This window comes from Haliotis asinina, chromosome 6 (assembly GCF_037392515.1).
Source record: "Haliotis asinina isolate JCU_RB_2024 chromosome 6, JCU_Hal_asi_v2, whole genome shotgun sequence".
NCBI lineage: Eukaryota > Metazoa > Mollusca > Gastropoda > Lepetellida > Haliotidae > Haliotis > Haliotis asinina.
In genome coordinates, this window is record NC_090285.1 from 48,298,615 (window position 1) to 48,312,593 (window position 13,979).

Sequence of the window (13,979 nt, forward strand, 5' to 3'; positions counted from 1 at the left end):
CAGCAATATTACTGCAATAATAGCTTAAAGGACAAGAGCAACATTTCCCCATGTTCATTAAATCAAGTGAGACATATTTCCCCGTCAAATCTCATGGTTGTTCGGTATCCCTCATCGTCATGTGGCTGGCATATTACATCACACTCACTCACTCACTCAACCAGTCCACCAACCACTCAACCAACCCATCCACCAACCAATCGCCTAGCCGACCAAACAGCGAATCAACCAATCGTATGTCAAGCGAATTCCGAATTGGTTGAAACCTTCATGATATCGGCCTTTTTCTCTGTGCATGACAATAGCTGGCTCCACAATGCAATTACACAGCAATCACAGAGGACATAACTAAGTCTCTGTCAGTTTTGATGATAATGCCAGTTCCTCCGACTGCTATATGCAAGAACACTTTTACCGTTATCCACGTGCAGAAAAACGTGTTTGGCAAGTGCTAGCAATTTCACAACAGGACAGGAATGTCATGCCCCTACTCACGTATATCTAGAGCATCCTCATAAATCATACACTACGCTCACCGTCATGTTGCCTCTGTAATCAGACCTCTCCATGTCAGTCCGCTCCCTCATCAAGACAGATCTTCTCAGCCCCTACCCAGGGGATTAGGTGTCGTCCAGACATAGTAACCCCACCCCTCCACTTTGTAATATATGTCACACCTCCTTCATCATAACTGAAACTGATCACCACAAACAGACAGAAAGGATGTCCTGGTTTGTAGGTAGGCTTAGCGCCAATGCTGTGGTCTTGTCAGCCTGACGGCTTCATCTTAATAGCTGTGAAATGGACATGGTTTTGTGTGAAATATACATGTAATGTGCATGTGAGGTACATCGTGTTCGCATTGTAGGTGACCCTGTGTCTTTTGTAGAGGGCGAAAAGAACATATGTTCAAGTGATACATATTTTTTATGGGTTGTATACGAAACTAAGGTTAACCTGCGTTCATTCGGAACACACACACACACACACACACACGTACACAGACACACACATACACACACACACACACACACACACACACATTCACGTTCTTACACTAAAAATCCCCACATGTGTACAAAATGCCCCAAAGACGGTGTCCTATACCGTAGTATTGCTGGAATATTTCTAGAAGCGGCGTAAAACTAAATTCACTCACTGTCAACCATAACAGAATTCCGACCTAAACCAATGTTTTTCTATATACATAGACACAAAATGTACGTTGTCACATATGCTAACAGTTAATAGTCGTAATCCTAACCTCTCCTGCGCTGGGGTATGAATACCACATATGTTATGATTATGATTCATATTATAACAATGAAATAGAAGTAATTTCATTAAATGTGAATAATGAACAAAGTCATTTTCTTTACTCTTTAAACTGTGATATGCTATAATAATGCAAGTATGCGAAAATGTAATTTACGCATGGTTAACGGTACATTCAAATTTATGAAACTTATATTAAATGTAAATTTGCCCAGAAACCACAAAAGTGTTATTGTCACGTTGTAATGCTCTTTGATACAAGAGAATATACGGTCAGGGAGTTAAGTTGGACTTCATTAAACTTTGAACAGTATTTTCATTTGTGTCACAGCTGTGAGAAGAAACATGAAGTGATGCAGGTTACACCTTTTTGGTGAAACTTACGACCAAGAAACATGAACAGGATTAATGCAAATCCGCTCTCATAATCACCAGATCCTACACTGGGACACAACTCTTGGCCTCTTGGTCGGATAATCAAGACTTCGGGGGATTGTTCGTGATATTAATCACAGGTTTGTCGTATTAAAATTCAGTTGCTTGCATTCTTTCATGCTCTGTAAAACAAAGAAATGCTATACGCTGTCATTGAATGCAGATGTAAATTTCGTTAAAGTAACTTATCCTATGATAAACATTTTAAGATGGGTATTGCTTTGGTTGTGACACGGACCGTAATAGACTCCCAAGTCCTCGATGGTACTTTATATTCTTCATTCTAATTTCATTCATGAAGTATTTACAATTATTTCATAAAATAAATAGGAGTAGGTGGATGGAATACAACATAAGGAGACAGTTGCATTATATTAGAAAAACATCATTGAAAGCCCCATATATTGAAACATCCCTGTAACGGGGGTTCCATGGAGGCTCCGATGTACTTAGCAATTTAACCCAATTCATGACTTAATTGGAAAATTCCTCAACGAATTATTCTTTTTAGGGAACACATTTTCACGTCACTGGGGATTAAGTGGAAAAATAAGGTCGTTTTGAGCTGTCACATTCATTAAGCATCGAAATCTTATTATGCACGTATGAATTATAAGGAATTAGCCTTGATGCCACGTGTCCCGCTTCGGCCAATCAAATTTTCTGGAAAACGATATCAAGGCTAAAGGTCACGTGACTCATTTTCGAGCCCAGCATTGTCAAATCGGGGACATATTGCGATGTTTGGTTTGTAACATAAAACCATCTACCTGCCAATCAAGATTCGTTGCCATGGCAACATGTGTAAATAACACAACGGGCTGACATACCTGTGCGAGGTGTGACAGAAGGAGAGTGTTTTAGTCGGCAGTGACGGTAAGGCTTGACACAGAGGGTTCGTATTACAAACGCGGTGTAAAAAATGAAACCCCGAGCCTGGTTTTTATTGATTAATTGCGACAGGTGATCCTTGTTGAAACAAGGTTCGTTAGACCTACCTGAGCGTGAAATCGCCAAATGAGGGGTTTGGGGCACGAGACGGTATCTGTTGCTGTGGGCATTGTCACGACTGGTCACTTTTGGGCAGTATACACTGGTCAAATCATTTCCTTTTGACAACAGGTGATTTTGGTATCATTTGAGGGCTTAGTGCACACACATGCCCTCAACAAACGGGGCCTGACAAATCGAAAACATAGTATTTGCACTGGGTTGAAAGAGTGGGTTTGTCCATGGTGATGATTATTATACACTGCTCCAAACACCTTTGTCGCATGTCGTTTGAGTGATTATTTGGGAAATATTTCTGAAATTTGCGCTCCTGATTTGGCAGTAAAAATGACTTACCGAAATGGTTTTATATGTTCATTACGTTCAAGCCGTTTGTATGGGCGCGAAGGTTTTAAAAAGACCTTAAACAGAAGATTACCATTGTTAGTAGTATTAGAAATGTCTATGTTAGCAAGACATGAATTGTCACATTTTATCGGCTCCATGACATGCAATCTGTTGTTGTCAGACCACTGAAAAGACGCCACCGACGGTTTGACACAAACTGAAAAGAGTAACATTTATCTAGAAATAATCTAATTGAACTTTAATCCAACGCAAAAAAAACCAAACGGACCGAAAAGAACATGAATGAAGACAGGAGTTGTTTTATCTATCATGGTATGGATGACAAGAGTACTCTGAAATAATTGTCAGCTGAATTTGTCCTTGCGCCCTTCCTACGAAAACTAACCCGAATTTTCTATGACAGATAAACGAAATCAACCAACGTTTGTAGCGAAGGAGCACGTCTCGTCGGTCGCCCGTTTTGTCATTGGGAGAAATCGGATACATACTTCTACTTTGAGGTGTATCATGAGAATTTCATGCATCATTCTATCCCGCCATCTGCAAAGACACACTCTCATCAAAACGACTATTTGAACAGATCAGTGTAACTTGTAGAACCACGATATGTGTGTTTAAGTGTACGATGTTATCTCATAGTGCTATTACGTTTCAAATTATTTTCCCACCGTCTCATTTTATCGCGCGTATCTGCGCGCCATTGTACTCGATACAAATATAAAACGCAAAAAATATGCAGTGTTGTGTTTAATGCTCCAGATTTGCAGCCAGGACTTAACCATTAATTTTGTCCGTCTATACACAAATCCCATGCCGTCGTCCATTTGTGTGCTCGCATCTCCTCGTCAATCACCATCTCACCTCGACGCTCCTACGATAACAAAGATCATTACAGACAATCTTAACTCTGTAACTGAAACTTTCATTTTTTTAAACACGTCATTCCTTCGTGCATTGAAATTCAGCCTGACAATAAGCATTAAAAACCCTCCACCAAACATATCATATGCCCTCCGACTATTAAGAGGCATATAAATGCCACTTTATTTTCCGCTGTGTCAGTGTCTAGACGCACATGTTAAATGCATTACACATTGTAAATGTATTTAGTCATAGTGGCGATTATTAAGGGAAATTTGGTCTCAAGATATTAACACGTGTTCCGAATTTTAGAGAGTCGTTATAAGATAGAAATGTGTTTAAGGTTTACTGACGATTAAGTTTGAAAAATGACTTATATTTGAGATAATGTTACATGTGTTAGCATGCTGAGAAACGGTTCATTGTTGAATGGTGAAGATGAATTCCCCGGAAACGCACTGATGGTATTATATATCGTGTTTGAAACGACGGCAGTCAAATGGCCTCGTTTACGGTAGTAACAAAATACGTCAAAAGATATCAACCTGATGGTACTTTTATGATGCATTAGCACCTTTTACATACATAGCACAGGTTGGTTTAAAGAGACGCCCAGGTATCATGTGACAGCCTAATGACAGACGCCCATGACAGTGATTACTAAAATCGAATGATATACTGGTATGATATATACAAAGGTAGAATACTCGTGTTGATTAGTGTTATGGATTGGAGTTGATTAGACATGCATTTTACAGTTATAAGTTTTGATAGACAGAATTGACGGTTGTAAATAGGATTTGTGGATGATTAGGGCAGATCATTTTCCGAGGTTGTTTTGGTTCGAGAAAAAAAATGAGCATGTGTTTTCACGTGTCTTAACATGTCGTTAGCTCCAGTTTATGGACTCTCCTCAGTGGACAAAATGCAGTCAGTGTTGTGCATGGCCCAAGTTTCTTGTCAGGAATCATGCATTGTCTAAACGCATGCACCTGTGAGTTTCAACACTTTATGGTGTCACTGAAACAAGAATTTTGAGAGAGAGAGAGAGAGAGAGAGGGGGGGGGGGCGGGGTTCAGTAGGTCCTTTTTCTGCAACTTTTCTTTTAAACCTCCCCACGAAACCCCCAAAGTACTTGAGATCTTAAGCGCGTTACACTGATCGCTTGTTTTAATATTCTGCGGTCAGGGGCGTTTGTCATTGGTATGTCCTTCCTGGGCACTTTGTTTGTCTGTCAGGAAATTAAGCTGATTGTGAGGGGTTTTTTTTTAAATTTAATGAACCCATCAAATACGACACTATCTTGAGCTGACTGCAAATGGCTGGTGTCGTATCTTGACATGGGATCTATACCTGTCGGAGACCCGAGGGCGCCAAAGTGGTGTCTGGGCTGTTACGGAGATGTTGTTACATACCTAGGAGCCTTGTTGTCTGTACAGATGTCCATATTAACGAGGGTCCAAGTCAGAGGGTGCGGAGGCTTGAACAAGTACTGGCAGAAATAGAACAGGGCATGAACAGGTGTTCAGACAGACATACAGATAGGGACATGGACAGGTGTTCAGGCAGACATAGAGATAGGGATACAGACAGGTGTTCAGGCAGGCACAGAGATAGGGATACAGACACGTGTTCAGGCAGACATAGAGAAAGGGATACAGACCCGTGTTCAGGCAGACATAGAGATAGGGATACAGACAGGTATTCAGGCAGACATACAGTTAGGGATACAGACACGTGTTCAGGCAGACATAGAGATAGGGATACAGACACGTGTTCAGGCAGACATAGAGATAGGGATACAGACACGTGTTCAGGCAGACATAGAGATAGGGATACAGACAGGTATTCAGGCAGACATAGAGATAGGGATACAGACAGGTGTTCAGGCAGACATAGAGATATAGACATAGGTAGGTGTTCAGGCAGATATACAGGTAGGGACATTGACAGGTGTTCAGGCAGATATACAGGTAGGGACATGGGTATTCAGACATCCATGCCGGTATGGATAGAGACAGGTGTTCAGGCAGACATACAGATATGGACTTAGACAGGTGTTCAGGCAGATATACAGGTAGGGACATGGGTATTCAGACATCCATGCCGGTATGGATACAGACAGGTGTTCAGGCAGACATACAGATATGGACATTGACAGGTGTTCAGGCAGATATACAGGTAGGGACATGGGTATTCAGACATCCATGCCGGTATGGATACAGACAGGTGTTCAGGCAGATATACAGATGTGGGCATAGATATGTGTTCAGACAGATCCATGTATACAGATATGGACATAGGAAGGTGTTCAGGCAGACATACACATATGGACAGGGACAGGTGTTACGTCGACACATAATCGGTCTTGCATACAGACTCACCGACTGACATCCTACTCACAAGACGTCAGGTCTATGTAGCAATCTCGAAGGGCTCAAGTATGCAGACATGTACAAGGACTGTGTAACTGATTGACAAGGATACAAACAGACAGCTGGAAGTGTAATGCATATATCAATTAATTATCTAACGACACACAGAGGCGCTGAGCGACGACTAGACACTTACAAGGGAACTCACCACCATTTCACGAGACTATATGCTTACATACCAAAATGAATGTTCTTGCGTTATGTTCAATTAGTCACGGACTGTTGTGTTGAAGTTTGATGTCTCGAAACTGTAGCTATTTTTCCATATTTAGCCATCCTATCGTGGTTACAGCGAACCTCGAATAACTCAAAATAATTGCCAGATAACCTTCGACACAATTTGATAGATAGAATATGTTTGCCAAAGCATTGCTGACATATTGACAAAATTAATGTCACTTTGCTTTTTCTGAATAGGAATTCGCGCCCATGGTCCACGAGATGAACATTAAGGCAACAAGACAACCTCAGATATTCTCACAAGCACGCATCTGTGTAATAACTGAACTGGGCTTCTCTTAGTCATTACAATGGCGCCATTATGTTAACTGGGTCAAGGAGGAGCCGAAATGACCTCATTATCCGCAGGTAATGAGGTGACGTAACCAAGGTGGTTGGTGCATTGCCTGTCATCAGACGGACACCTACCTGGAAGGATAATATTACCTGTCTCTCGTAAATCTGCTACCTGTCTCTTTGATGATCGCCGACCATCATCAAGGCAGGAAATGAACAATTCCCACTGGTAATTCGGCAGTGTACGAGCTTTAGCCTAACCAGGGACGTCAATACAGTTCACAGGTCGTAAAGCTACAAGTACTTCAAATCCAATCAACGTTCCATGGTCAATGGGTTTGCGAGTGCATGACATACAGACGCGCCATAAAGACAAACATTACAAGATTTCAAACCCATTCATAATGCACAAGTCTGCTTTCCTATTACATGCAACATTGTGTATTATGTATTTTATATCATTATTAATGACGTGATTTCAGAATAAAAGTCACAGCGAGATGGGGTTAAATTTCACAGGATCTGATCTGGGTATCACCACGGACAATGACAAAAGAGATTCGGATCATAAAGCGGAGGATCATCATACCACCTTCACAATATTGTATAGAGTATGTAGACTCCTTACTGTACAACGTTGTTTATTGTACACGGCTACGGACTGTCGTGGTTATCAGCGATCGGGGCATTAAATCCACGTAATTTTTATATAGAAACCCGAATCCTTGGTATTCGCCTTAAACCTCAGACGCATCGGCTGTTAATCCCGAACAAAGGAAGGCATCGGGGTTTGGATCAGGTGCTAATATTCCCCACGACATCAACTGCATAAATGTTGTCCTGGGGTGGGCAGAATATGAGGAGGCTGACTGCATAATCCATGTGAATTATACGAGATCCGGGTAACGAACATTGTGTTACGTACCCGAGTTTTTGCCGTGTTTTGCAGTAGATGGTAACATTGGACTGAACACGGCGCTGTTTTTTAGGAATAACGTTAATTGTATTAAAGGAGTAATAACTTTTTAAAAAGAGGAACATGCTATTCAGTGTCAGGTAATAAATATCTGAGAGAGTATGTACAATAGACCTCCTGCAATGCACAATGTACATACTGAAGAATAACGTAACATAGTGCGCTTTTTGTACTCAGCTCAATACATGTTTCGTGCAGGTAAGATACAATTTCACACACGAAAAGGCCTTTGTGGTTCTTAATTTAAATTGCTTTTTGTAACTCGTAATAGTTTGTGAACATAATTTATTTTGAAAAATGAAACTGGTTCTAACAGGCTGTACTTCTTCGTCAGCTAATGCAGATTATGTCTTTAGATGGTTATTGCTACCTGCCACATCAAGATAGGTAGCTATTACACCTGCTGACTGACCTCGCCGCATCAGAGATACGTCTGTCCAAGAATTAGGATATCCCAGAGAAAAATCGATATCCCAGAGAAAAAGTAAGCATTTTAAAGAATAACGGACAGTTTTACAGTGATTAAATATATTACAGATTGGGTGAGCGAGAGAGTGGGTGAGTTGATGGGTGGGTGGATAGGTGGATGGGTGTGTCTGTGAGTGAGTGAGTGAGTGAGTGAGTGAGTGAGTGAGAAAGCGAATGAGTGGTTAAAGGCCGCTTTGAATAGGATATCCTTGTGTTAATTTGGTATGAAGGAATCTCAAACCAATTCTGGTCTACTACCCTCAGAATTTGGCAACCCAAACGTGTACGTGTATGGCAGCCTGTGCTTACAAACTGAGAAACATTACAATTTGAAAACACGACCATACATACAGCGGAGCTCAGCAAATCGAATTTCTTTGCCAAATGGCAGGGATACCTGTTCCTCTTACCATCGTCATAGCCATATCTGTATTAACAAATAACAGCGAAAATGCGTCTTGCCTCTTTTTAATCGTAGTTATTGTTTGATACGAGCTTTTGGATTCAACCTTCAACGACCTTCGACACCAGTTCGTTCCATGTACCCAACCATCCGACCCATCTATGAGAACTCTCTTTGGATAAAGAGTTTGATCGCAACTCACATGTCACAGCACTGATTAAACGACATGTGATTGGTGACTCTGGGCTGTTATAGGTACACGCCTCTGTTTAATCGGAACGTGTTATGCTGCACGACAAGAGCTATAGATTCTGTATACAGTCCACTCAAGCTGCTATGTGTTCGTAAATGGAACGTGGTATAGTGAGAGAAAAATATATGAAAGGGCCATTTTGTCGATATGATAAAAGTTGTAAACAGACAAATAAAACGTTCATCTATGTATAATGAGCTCTGCAGTTAATATTTTTTTCAGACGTTTAACAAAGAAAATCGGGGACTCAGGCGGCATCCTTGTCTGACCTCTTTCTCCTCTAGACAATTAGCCACCATCATCTACTGACATGCTACATTAACTGATTCGCTTGGCCTGTTGTGAAAGGAGAGGCTTACTAGATGCACGTGTTTATGATAAAGTCAGTGGATTATCATCAACATTAAACATTCAGTTTTACTTAACAACAAAAGATTATCTTTAGTGAATGCAACAGCCTCTATAGCTAGAAGCAACAAAAGTATCGCAAAGACTAGTGATGGCTACTTTGTGCGCTAGAAGGCGCGTGTTTCACTTTCAACGAATATATTAAAGAGGTTAATGTACTTGTTTGTCAATGAAAAACATTCTTTTTGTAACGAGAAACAAAACCTTGTGTTACATTAACTTCTCAGACCTTTTCCGGATTCAGGTCAAAATTGTTTTTTTTATCAAACATACAAATTGATATTTACAGTATTTATGTTAGAAAATATTGTTCAATTAAAACATTACCAGGCTGTTGCTGAGGCCATTGGCGATTCAAGCTTAGCATCAGTCAAACGTTCAGGCTTACCTACGCAAATATCGTGAGTTCCAGATCTCTGTCACAGTCTGACAGCTGTCGAGAAGCTGTTTATGTGGGTCCTTCAAACTCGGACTTTTGAGTGCGTTGTTATAAATGTACTCAATGACCCTAACTGAAATGGGAATAATATGTCATTACATTTCAGGCGATGGAGAGGTATGATTGACTGTTCCACTTGTCCTCGCCACAGTCCAAGTGGCATTATGACTTGTGTATTACTAACTAGAAAGATGTTTTAAGAATTTAGGAATCAGGTTTTCATTGCTTGGCAGTAATGGTACCGATGGCGATGGACATAATGATTTATGCAGCTGAACACACAGCTGATTAATGTGTTGTTTAAAACTACAACTATTGTATTTCCTTTTTGTGTACGTAATAATTACGACACATCGTGAGTTCGACCCACTTCTTGACTGGTCCAGGTTCTACATACTTCATGACGTATGCTTATCAGGTGGCTTGCGTTAATCGAACAAGCAGAAGATGAGAAGATGTCTATCGCTGTGTGACATGCTGAGTTACAATAATAGACATTTCGTTGTTTCCGTGATTTAAAAACAGTATCCAGTCATCTAGCCTATTAGACACAAATATCTCAGATTAAAGCATTGATATTAAAGTCCCACCAGCACACACATACACACACGCACGCACACATGTACGCACGCACACGCGCAAACACACATAATCACACATACAAAAACATGCATTCACGTTATTACATTAAAAATTCCCTACATGGACATAATACCTGGCGCCCATTCCTTGTGTCCCCGCCGTGATATTGCCCAAAGTGGGGTAAAACAAAACGCACTGACTTATTCACTAAAATTACTAAATATTTTGCTGATCATTTGTTTTAGGTGCCTTCTGTGGGGTTGTGTAGCCAGTGTCTGTCACTTGGTTGTACGTATGTGACCACATCTCGTTTCATACACAAAACACAAAACTCTGACAATCTACAGGAGACTCTCTAGCAATCCATAGGAAACTCTCCGGCACATGAATTAAACCATATATCACTAAAGTACTCTGTCATCGCACTACATAACCCCGATCATTAAGTGACACTGAAACATCACTCCCCTCTGCACTTGAGCCATAGTGCAGAATCGTGTTCATCCAGCCACGCATATTTCAGCACAGTCACCACCTACTCAGTGATTACCTGCTCTGAGGGTCGGGTGGGACATACATGGGGACAAGTAGTATAATCATAGCCTAATTACATATTCTGGTCCATCACCGTAGTTGACCTTGTCACATTTGATAACGAATTCTGGGTTGAAATGTGAAATGTGTGTTTTGTTGTGCTTAAATGTTTTCCTGTGACATTTCCTCCGGAGTACGACGTCCTTGGTATCGTGTTTCAGGCCCAACGTACAAGATACTGGAGAACAAGAGGCTGTGGTACAATACAATCTGTAAAAAACGTCTTGGGGTTGTATTGTCCTCTCGTCATACTGCAGACCAGGGTTGATTCCCACATGGACTCAATGTCTGAAACACTTTTTCTCTTGTCTCCCGTCGCGATATTGCTGCGAAAATGCAAACTCATTCAGATCTGAACCAACAATGTGTCAGATTTGTGAAATTTGTGTTTTTACAAGAAGAATTATTCGAAGACTCGAAGAAGCGGGGGACATTCGACGGTGGAGATGACAAGATTGATCTTACCTCTTGTGACATCGCAACAGCTGTAAAATAGACACAGTTAAACGTTGGAACCTCTATAATGACATATCATCGAATCACCTTTATAATAAATGTGTAAACAGCACTTCAGCGCCCTTCCTTTATTTTTCAAGATTCTGAACCTCTGGGTATCTTTAGAAATGTGTCCACATGCCATTGACCATATTTTACTTTGGTCTATGGCACCAACAATAATCACCTTATGACCTGCTGGTACAGGATCATTGTATGTTTCTCCAGAATGTCCCAAATATTGGGTCGTTATCATATTATCAATTTACAACACATCTACACAGACTGTCATGTTGTCAACTGATCTGCCGTCACTGGCGATGTTCTCGTATCAGATACACCTTTCCATGCCCAACTCTCGCGAGATCTCGTGAAGTGTCCACTCATTCAAGCTGTCGCCACCGCCACTATCCCTCGTCAATGCGAGTGTACATTACACACATTTAGTTGGATATGATAACTCGATCTCGTTCTCAAGTGTTTTCCATGTTGACTCAGATCAGCTCGGCAAACCTCTATATTCATTGAACCTCGGCCCCTCTCTCATTCGCCACTAAATCAGATTATCTCGGTCGATTATCGGGTGTTCTCTGAAATACATCCCCTCCATATTATTGTGGATAAAAGGGAAGGCAGAGTCTCGAGGGGGTGTTTGGGGATAAACACATACAGTGAAAACATGACATTATAATCAAATTACATTCAAAGGATTTTCAGTAATATTTGTGAACAGGGTGTTGGACATTGGAGTGAGACTGGTAAAGGATACCCCTGTGATCTGTAAATTGGACTTTTCTAGACGTCTGTCTGCTGTCGCCTTTAGGGTTGTTAGAGTGTATTATAAGGGATTACTAACTCATAAATTTTAAATTTATGAAGAATTGTACTAGAAGGATCATATCATGACACTGTGAAAGTGGATATCGGCTGGGTTAGAACTTCAGATAGTTTTATGTATTAACTTATTTGTCTTGTTGTTTGCTGTTGACAGACTGACCCGTGAAGATCCGGGTTGATCTTCAGTAACCCATACTTGTAAGAGGTGACAAACGGGATAGGATGGTCAGACTTGCCGACCTGGTCGACACATCGTATTCCAATAGCGTATAACGATGCTGATGATGTTGGTCACCGGATTGGCTGGTCCTGATTATTTACAGATCGCCGCCAAATTGCTGGTATATGCGATGTTGGACAGCAAACCAAACTAAGCAACTAACAAGACAGAGCATATTGTGGTGATGACCGTAATCACACACAACTCCACCCCGGAGTCTATTTTCACAGAAACGGTATACATTGAATGAGTGAGTTATGTTTTACGCCACTTTGACCAATATTTCAACCGTATCACAGTGTGTCCTCATCAAGTTTTCCACTCTGACCAGTACAACTGAATCCGCGACAATGCACCTCAAGGACACGTGGTTTTAAAACACAAACAAATTGATCTTTGTTATTGTTAGGCGTAGGTGAAAGCCAGCTGTACAATGAAGTACAAAAGTTTCGCATTAGGAGGTAGGGATCAAAGGCCGGGGTTCATTGTTCTGCTGCTACTTGGTCACGTGGTCAGCGAAGAGGCCACAGATCGGACTGAAGCATATTCTCCTCATGTGAAGTCTCTTTAATAGTCATGTGTCCTTGTTGCCTCTGTTCACCAAACAGAAAATGGATACCCGTTAGGATTAGGTGTAACCTAGCGCTACAAGATTGACCCATAGTTGTAAGAGGTGACTAACGGATAGGATGGTCAGGGTTGCCTGGTGTTTAGCCTTTTTCACAGCGGAATAGTGTGTCTACTTCCTGTAAAAAGAACCCCATAGCGTTGCAATTTGACCTCTTTAGTTGCGTCCCTCAGGCGAGTCGGATATTGCTCCTTTTTGATTTCCAATTTCGGCCTCAGCAGCATACTTAATTCGCCATTATTACATTATTAAACCCATCCTCATTGCTTCAGCCAATATAATAACCGTCAAACATCTGCATTGCCCCAAGTTTTTTTTGCCAATGTCAATCTAACCCTCCGTGCTATGACTGAAAAATGGGTTTATCCCTTTCTCTGATGATCATGTGATTGCCTCTGAGAATGTTTGAGAATGTGATCGTATTAACTGAGCAAAGGACGCCCCTGTGGTGCTTATCACAGGTAAAAAAGTACTTCAATACCAAACGTTACTTCCAAATTTGATAAGTATCTGCGCTGGAATGTGTTTTCCTGAGAACTGTTTTAGAATCACTGCGTGCCGCGCTACCCCCCATACGCCGTCTCACCGCTATGCGTGCAGTATACATACGCACTTGGATTAAGTGCGCACTTATTTAATTCCCACGCAATGTCGGGAAGGTCCCTTTCAAGTTTATAACAGAGGGCGTGCAGTGTCGGGGGAGACGCAGGCGATTGGGACTATTTTATCACACCCAGGGATTAGTTAGCAACTGTTAGTGTTTGACGATCTCTTGGGGTTGGCGTAAGAATCGTT